Consider the following 9,699-nt stretch of genomic DNA (forward strand, 5'->3'; position numbering starts at 1 on the left):
AATAATTCCCTAATTGACTCTAATAATTATTATGAGGCTCTAATAATTATAGTAAGTGATTAAGAATGCTGAAAGTCGCTTTTCGGAAGAAAAGTGCAGATACCGGTTCCGCTAGTCGGTATAAATGCATACCAATAAAGTATCTCGTAAAATTATAATAAGTGCATGATAATTCCTAGAATAATATATAGGACTTGTAAAACGAGTTTCAAGTTCAAATAATGAGAACTGGTGCCAGAAACTGATACTGGCTATGAAAAACGCGTACCGGAAAGGTGCTCCGAAAAATATAAGAAAAATATGATAATTCTTGTAAAATTGAGTAGGTTAAGAATCCGAAGTTTGGGATTAAAATGCTAAGCGTAGCAATTAAAGTTAATATTGTGTGTTAAATGCTTAAGTGACTATATATAGGCTTATTAAGGCACAAAACCCTAGACACTCAGATTTCCTACGTGACTTGTTGAGGGTGGCTGACAAGAATACTGTTCCATTGGTCTTCTCCCCCATTACTTGAGCCAAGTTTTCACCTTTGCTCCATCTCTTCATCTCTAAACACCATTACCTTGGGTGGGTTGGTCTTGTAAGATTGTGAGTGACTCCCTTGCTGAGTTGTATCCCCTGGTTGAGGGTGAGGAGGTGCTGACTTTGAGAGTTGGCGTGTGGGAGCTTAGGGTTGGTATTTTGAGCTTCAAAGTGCCACCTTTGTGAAGAAAAGAGTCTTCTTGTTGTGCATTTTTGTGGTCGTTGGTTGCTGCACAGTGGAGTGGTGTAGGGAGCTTCTTTTCCCTGCCATTTTCTGTTTTGAGAAGCTTAGTATGCATACTCAACCTTTGATCATGAGTTTTTGGTTAAAAATGGAACTTTGATGAATGTAATGAGCTTAAGATGATAACCTAACGTTCGGTAATTCTTAACACCCTTAGAAATACATGTTTAAGCTTCTGTAATCGGTAAAAGTTGGACCTTTGGTTTGGATTTTCGCGAAATGCAGAATCTGGGTTCTGTCGCGAAATATCCGGATATTTTGTTGTGAATATTCAGATATTGATATCCGGATATGGGTATCCGGATATTGATATCCGGATATGGGGATATGGATATCCGGATATTGATATCCAGATATTCCCCCGACATATATCCGAATATTCTAGGATTTCGAAGAACAGTAGCTGCGCTGTTAATACAGTAGGCTATTGGGGGTTTGTGGACCCTAGATTGATGAATTTGAACTTCTGTTTTAATTGAACTAAGTCAGAATCAAGTAATTAAGGGTTTATGGCTTTGTGTGAAGCCTTAAGACATAAATCGTAAGAGGAAAACATAGTCTTTATGTTTATGCTTATGAGCTATGAGTGTTGTTATGCTTGCTGGTCCTAATCAGATTGTGATCTGCTGTGTGTTGGACTTGAGCTGTGTGGACTCTTGGCTGGGATAGCTAGCTTGCAAGGTAAGCTTTCGTGTCCTCGGTTTAGCCATGTTGTGGTTCCACCATGTCCCATGGGGGTATGGTTATATGCATGCTGTGTTACATGCTTTTGATGTTTTGGAAATGCTTTTGAGCTGTTATATGCTAGTGCCTTTACGATATGCATGTGGTATTCCACCTATACAGTAAGCCTGAGTATGTAGTACATACAATATGGTGAGGCTGTGGGTGAGGTGCAAGCGGTGTTCCTTGTACTATCTGTAGGTAATAGACGTATTCCTGCATTTCTCTAGCCAGTAGAATAGTTATACACACATGGCATGAATATCTGTTGCACCGCATTGAGTTTTGGAACTTATATTGAATTACTGATTTTGGAACTTATATTGCACATGTAAGTGAGCTTGGGGTGGAAGATCCTTGAGGACCCCTTGTCTTACTGAGATTTCTGGTTTAGAGATCTCACCCCACGTTTGGGGAATGCTTATTTCAGGTTCAGGTAATGCGGGGGTTGAGACCTCTAGTGGCAGGAGGCAAGAGCTTAGCTGATAAATGTTACATGTTTATGCTGCTTATGCTGATATGCTGTTATGATTAGATGTTTGATCCTATTTACTGTCTTATGCTTTTAGCTTCAGTTTATGGATTTCTATGTTGAGACTCTGTTGGTTATGCTGTTGATTTGGTGAGCATGGGGATTGTCCATGCCACATAGATTTGATTATGTCTTGTTTAATGTTGGAGTTGTATTAATGTATCAGGATTATTGTCCGAACTACATGTAGTGGATCCGTGACATAGATACTCACTTTATATATATGTTATGAGGTATTTCAGTTAGATGTTTATTTGCATTTACATACATGCGATATTTTATGAAATTGATTAAGTAATTGATTAAGTAATCAACTTGGCTAAGTATAATGACGTCATAATTGAAAAGAAAAAGATATTTCGCATTTTTAATTAAGCGCAGCTTAATACGATGATATGTTAACAAACCGGGTATACACGGGGTGTTACAATACCTCCTGTAAGAACCTGCACCGTTAAATTAGGAATTTAATTAATTTAATTAATTAACTTATGAATTAAGAGATAAATTGCATAATTAACATTGAATCATTATGAGAGAGCTCAAATAATTAGAGTAAGTGATTAATAATGTTGAAAGTCGCTTTTCTGACGAAAAGTGCAGATACCGATTCTGCTTCACGGTATAAGTGCGTACCGATGAAGTATCTCGAAAAATTATATTGAGTGCATAAATATTCCTTGAATAATATATAAGACTGATATGTCAAGTTTGAAGTCAAAATATTGAGAATTGATGTCAGAACTAAAACCGACTGCGTGAAAATGCGTATCGGAAAAATATTGCGAAAAATTAAAATAAAAATATGACAAATCTTAATATAATGGCTAGGTTCAGAATATGAAGTTTGAGATTAAAATGATAAGCGTAGCTATTGGTCCTAATGCAGTGGGATTAAACTTAAGTGCATCTATAAATACATGGGCACAAGGCCCTAGGTAAGAATTCCCACCCCTCTACGTTGTTTTTATGAGTTCTTGGGTGGCAGCCACCTTCCTCCACCTTCTTCCCTCGATTGAAGCTCTAAGAGACCATATTTTCTCTTGCCTTTTCACAAAAGTTCCTTGTATGAGTGTGCTCTAGCCTTGGAAGGGTGAAAGTCTTGGCATTTCTGAGTTTGGTAGCCTCTTTTCTTGAGTGTGTGAGGGCTGTGTTATGAGTTCTTGGGGAGGAGACCATTTACTTGGCATTTTAAGCTTCAAGGTGCCATTTTGGTAGAGAAAGGACCAAGCTTTGGTCACCATTTCGTGGCTTGTGTAATCTGACTTCTTGGGACAGATTTGAGATCTCCAAGAGCACATTGTTCTGCTGTGTTTGAGGCCCCGTAGGTATACCATGATCATTCCTCTTGAAATCCATGATTTTAGCTTGTTTAAGTCACTAAATGAGGGAACTTTGATTAATCAAGTTAAAAGTTGTTAATCTATGCATGTTTAATGCTTTTGAATATCTGTTTTAATGAAAAACCGAACCTTGAACCTTGGGAAGCATTTTGGTCTCGAATTATGCAGAAAAATTCTGTAGAATTCTGTTCTGTCCGCGTGGTAATCGATTACCCTTCGTTGGTAATCGGTTTCCATGTGCAGTAATCGATTACCCTGTTTGTGGTAATTGTTTACCATGTGCAGTGATCGATTACCCTGTTTTTGATAATCGGTTACCATGTGCAGTAATCGATTACTCTGTTTTGGTAATCGGTTACCATGTTGAGTAATCAATTACCTAGTGCAAATGTGACAACAACGACCTAGTTTAGTAAAATTGAGATATATCGAGCTACAGAGCTCTAAATTTAGTTAGGTTTGAACCTATGTGAAGCTAACACATAGGGATACAATCCTGTAAAATTGCATAGTCATTGGATAAGTGGACTGGTCGCAGTGTTAGTTTGAAGTCGAGAATTGGTTGCTGGAAATTCAGTTTGCAGCAGTCACTTTGCGAGAAACATAACCAGAGTTATACAACTCCAATTGAGACATAAAATACATCGTTGGAAACCTTAAAATGTATAGTTTAACATAGTAAAATCTTAGAATATTTTGTAATGAGATGAAATTGCAGACTTGAGAATGGTTAAGACAATTTAGTGCTTGTGGCTTCGGAAATAGCCCGCAGTAAGCGAAACAAAAAATAAATAATGTTCATTTTAAATCTGAAAAACTATGATATGTTTATTGATAATATGAATGTTATGAAAACAGATCTGTGACCTTGCTGGACACTTTTATTACTTGTGACCCTTTGGACACCGAGTCGTGAGGGAGGGTTTAGCGTGACAGGTAAGCTTCTGGTCCTCGGATTGATCTGTTGCTTGTTCCACCGACCTCCATGGGAGGGTGATTTATATGCATGTATGTTTTTATGAAAGATGAAATATGCACTGATATATGCTTGACATATGTTAATTCAACTGTTGATATAATGTATGAATGTGATGTTGATTACTTACACGATCAGGCTGCGACCATGGTGTGTAAGGCATAAGGCTGCGACCCTTAGGTTTAGATAGGTCGCAGACGTGCATAAACCCTATCCTGTTCCCTGGCCAGTCGAACCACATTTGCATACATCACATGAATAATGAGTTGTGGTACTTGGCTCGTTGAGCAAGAAATATGTTGTCATGAGTTAAATGCCTTAACATGAACATGCATTGTAATTATTGTTTTCGAACTTATATTTATACTTGTAAGTGAGCTTGGGGAAGAAATCTCACCCTACGTTTGGGGCACATTTTCAGTTTCAGGTACCTCGGGGGTTGATACCTCGGGCGGCAGGAGGCCGGAGCTTAGTTGACTGATGTATGCATGTTTATGCTGATCTGCTTGGATGCTGATTTATGTTTCATTGTCATTATATTGTTATTTGAGATGATACTCTGTTGGAATTTGTTGCCTTATTTGGTGAGCATGGGGATTGTCCATGCCACATTGATTATGCTTTGTTACTTAGATTTGAGTTGTATAATGTATTAGGATAATGTCCGGACTACGTGTTGCAGATCCGTGATTTAGATACGCACCTATATATGAGGTTATTCAGTGTAGTTAGCTTTTATTGCAATTTACATACATACAGTATTTTGAAAATGGATTAAGTAATCAACTTGGTTAATATTAATGACGTCATAATTGAAAAGAAAAAGTTAGCTTCCACATTTAATTGAGCTGCGCTTAATACCGTAATATGATAACAAACCCGGATGTATACGGGGTGTTACACCTCCTAAAAGTGATTAACACAAACTTTGGGCTTTATGCCTTCGATGTTATATGATGTGAAAATGTTATATGATGTGAAAATGATTTTATCCATTCTTCCCAAAGTGGTATCTGGCAACAAGGTTTTCTGGGTTACTAGTAGCAACTTTGGGAAGATGTGTGTACACTAGGATTTGATGTTTTTGATGGCCAATTTGATTATACGTCGCTGACAACAAGATTTCCTAGGTTACATGGGTAGATTGACAACAGGGTTTTTCGGGTCTAATGGTTCTCTTCCCATTAAATGAGCTAAATAAGATTAATCATGGAAATGACATATTTTGATTATGATGAGTTTTTGAGTTATGATTATCTTTATTGTGATTTGGATTGGGATTACCAGCTTTTTGCTAATTATTTGTGTTTGTGTGCTGCAATGATCCTTCGGGGGAGCAGAGACCTTCAGTGAAGTAGGTTTCAAAGGTTGGGAATAACAGTGGGCAGTAAGGATAATGTCTCAGCCATTTCAAGTTAGGCCTGAATATTATAAATTCTATGCTTAGGATTTAATAATTGTACAAACCTTATACTCTGGATTTATGTTTTGAAGTTTTAAATATTTACATTGATTATGTCTTGGTATAAGAGTATGATAAAGTTAGGCTTGCACTTGTCCCTGTTACAGGTGCGGCAGTAATATTTCCCAAAATTGGTTTTAGATTAGCTTCCGTAATATTTATGAGATCCTAATAAATAGTTAAATGTGAATTTTGACAAATTCTGCTGTTGTTATAAGAATAATTTAAAGTTATTAGAAATTTGAGGGTGTTATATATCCTAAGGCAAGATACCATTACAAAGCATGTTTAACACATTTCAGTTACAATGAGGGCACCCTCAGTGATGTTGAGTACATTCAACAAAGGCTGAGGTCAGGAATTACCAGGGCGTGAATGTGGCTACGAGTGCTATCATGACATACGTTGAAGATTGTATTTCAGGGGAGTCTCCATTTGATCCTCCTTATTATGATAGGTCCTTGCTCCCCCAATTTGCTAATATTGTTGAGCAGATTGTTCAAATAATTCTAATTATATCAAATTTAATTTCTTATCCGTAATTAGTTAATTTCTAGTGCTTTTGTGTTTAAAGTGTAACGACCCTTTTTAGAATCGAGTAATTAGCACCAATTATGATATTAAGTGTAGTTACAATCACGATATTCAATTAAAATAAGCAGATAACATTTTCTTTTTTCTTTTTTCTTTTGCATAACATTGGTTCCGATATAAATAATTCAAGTACATGATTGCAACCCATACATAAAGCGGAAAAACATATTACATTCGCTTAAAATCAATAACCAAGTAGTTCCAATAAACTATCCTGGTATAAGACTCACTAACAATTACACCTAAATGAATAGGTGAACTAATTTTTTCTTATAATATTCCCTATAAATTGCAACGTAATTTATTTTATCTCCCCATTCGTCAAAATAAAACGGACGACATTCGTCTATAATATGGACAATTCAGGGATAAAATCCCACCTTCATAAATGGCCTGAAATTCAAAAAAGTCCAGTCCAACTAATACAAAACAATCTATATGTAAGGACCTAATATCCATACATGGATTCATACAGTATATGGCTCCATGCCAACGTATACCTCATCTAGCATATCTGATACACAATCATATACATATCTCCAACAATTTCATACCCATTGATTTCCTTGAACTATAATACATAAAATCTTTCTTTAACATATACCTCTATCTCTTTACGTTACATGTTCATATGCTCTTTGTTTTCCATCTCAAACATACATTCCCAATGGAATATTAACATACATCATCCATATAATAAATGTCCAATATATCGTCCATCACATACTATGTGAGAATATCAAAATATAAATATATGACAATGTCCAAAATACATAACCCCCATGCATGAGCTCTCTACTCAAATACAACATAAAGGATCATGCCAATTGCATATCATCAAATCTCTAAATTTCCCATATGTACAAAACTAACAAAGATGTTCAAAATACATATAGTGTCATATGAGTACATAAAGAGAGCTAAATCATCATGCTATACAAAATATGCCCAAACTAAACAACATCTAGAGTCATGCACTTTATGGCTGCTTGCCCACTGCTAAGCCCTCACCAACTGAAATGGTACCTGAAATGAAATTCCCAACAGGGGTGAGATGCAAATTTCAGTAAACCAAAGGCCTTGGAAGGTCACTCCACCTAATAGTTCACTTACTGTACAGGTATAACATAACATTTAATTCTTATAATTCCTTTTCATTTAAACATACACGTATACATCATATCTGAGGAACCATGAAGGTCATTCTACCATGCCCATGTCTGGTCTCTAACTGATATAGTCCTTTCAAGAGATCCTGTGTCTCTTAGGTTGCTACCCTCATGGAGGTTATTCTACCATACCCATGGAAAGACCATACATTCTGAATCATAGAGGTCATCTACCATACCCACTTGTTAAGATCATTTACCATGCCCATGGAAGGTACCAATCACATACAATATCTACTGGTCAGAGATCTCAACATACATAACATCATCATAAATATACATATTCTGAAACGTAACTCTACATGCTTTCTAATATTCCATGCTTTTACTATGCACAGACATACAAACCATTACCCCGAAGGGACTTGGTGGAACACAAAGGTGATTAACCCCAAGGACCGAAGTTTACCTCTATGTCGTCCTTGTTCCAAGCTCTGTCTTGCATGTCACAACCAAAAGCTATCTCAAAATTGCAACCTATGGCTTAAAGCGAGATAGTGGTAATCAAGATATATCATTTATCATTTTACCACACACACATACTAAGGCATTGGCTAGACTATATTATTTTTCTTAATTATATACTTGTCCACTTAGGGAAATTCACTAACTCTTAGTCTTTGCCTCTACATTTGAGGCTTCTAATAAGTTTCTCTAACACCAATGTATTTACAAACTTAAAACTGCATAACTCATATTAAAATTATCACTTACATAACCATTTCTACTCACAATCTTCATAGGTTTTTCAACCATCTCTAGGTCATTTTCTCAAAATGACATAACCATCAAGTTTATTGGTTTTCCTTTTTTCTTATAACATTCTACACATATTCTACAATTACATCCATGTCTAAAACATCTTCTATCTACATATTCCATGCACATTTCGAAATTTACTATTCATTCAACCCTAGGTATATGAAATTTCATGAAAACAAGGCTAGGGCTATAACATCTTACCACAACCAACACTAGAACAAAGGAGTGAGTTCCCAAGCATCCATTGGTTGAAAAGCTCCAAAAACACCACACTTCATGTAAGTTTGGAAATATTTGGGGGACAATAACTCTCTCTAAACTCAACCCCACTCAAAACTCAAGTGATTTTGGCTTTTGAATCACACAAATCCATCAACTATAGCTCAAGTTATCAATTTTGGAAATTTCTCTCAAACTTTTCTCTTTTCTTCTATGGTGGTTGTCAAACAAAGGAGGGAGAGGAGGTGGATTTTTTTTTCTAATGTGTCTTTCTTTGTTTTATTAAGGGTGTGCAGGACAACCATTCGGTTCCCTGGCACTGCTTCTGAAATTCTTTTCTATTTCTGTGCCTTGGAACAATTTCTGAGAAAAAAAGTGTTTGATAACATGTTTTATTTTTATATTGAGAATGAGAATTGTGTTTGATAACATAACAAATAATAGAATAAAAAAGATTCCTATTAAGCATAAAAAAATTTCGGATCATCACTTTCCTTTTCATATAGTGTGGTGGTGGTGGTGGCGGTGGCGACGGCGACGGTGGTAATGGTGGCGATGGTGGTGGTTTCAGTAGTGGCGTCGTGGTGGTGGTGGTGGAGGTGATCGTATGGTGGTGGCAGCGCTGGCAGTAGTGGTAGCAATGGTGATGGCATGGTAGCGACGATGATGGTAGTGGTGGTGGTGGTGGTGGTAGTGATAATGGTGGTGACAGTGATGGTAGTGGTGGCGGTGGTGATAGCAGTGGCCGCAACGATGGTGGTGAGGGTGGTGGCAGTAGTGGTGGTGATGGTGATGACATGGTAGTGGCGATGGCGGTGGCATAGTGGCGGCGACAGCGGCAATAGTGGTGGTGCTGCGATAATGGTGATGATGATGACATGGTGGTGGCGGCGGTAGTGGTAATGGTGGTGGCTGTGGCGACGATGGTAATGGTGACGGTTGTGGTGGTGACAGCAGTGGTTGCGACGATGGTGATGGTGATGACATGATGGCGGCGATGGCGGCGATGGCGATCGCAGTGGTGTAGTGGTGGCGGTAATGGCGATGACGGTAGTAGTGGTGGCGTCGTGGTGATGGTGGCAGTGGCTACGATGATGATGGTGGTCGTTGGTGATGGTGGTAGTGATAATGGTGATGATGGTGATGGTAG

The sequence above is a fragment of the Gastrolobium bilobum genome, unplaced genomic scaffold (genome assembly GCF_033153095.1).
Source record: "Gastrolobium bilobum isolate Gb01-03AN ecotype WA unplaced genomic scaffold, APGP_CSIRO_Gbil_v1 utg66492, whole genome shotgun sequence".
NCBI classification, from domain to species: Eukaryota; Viridiplantae; Streptophyta; class Magnoliopsida; order Fabales; family Fabaceae; genus Gastrolobium; species Gastrolobium bilobum.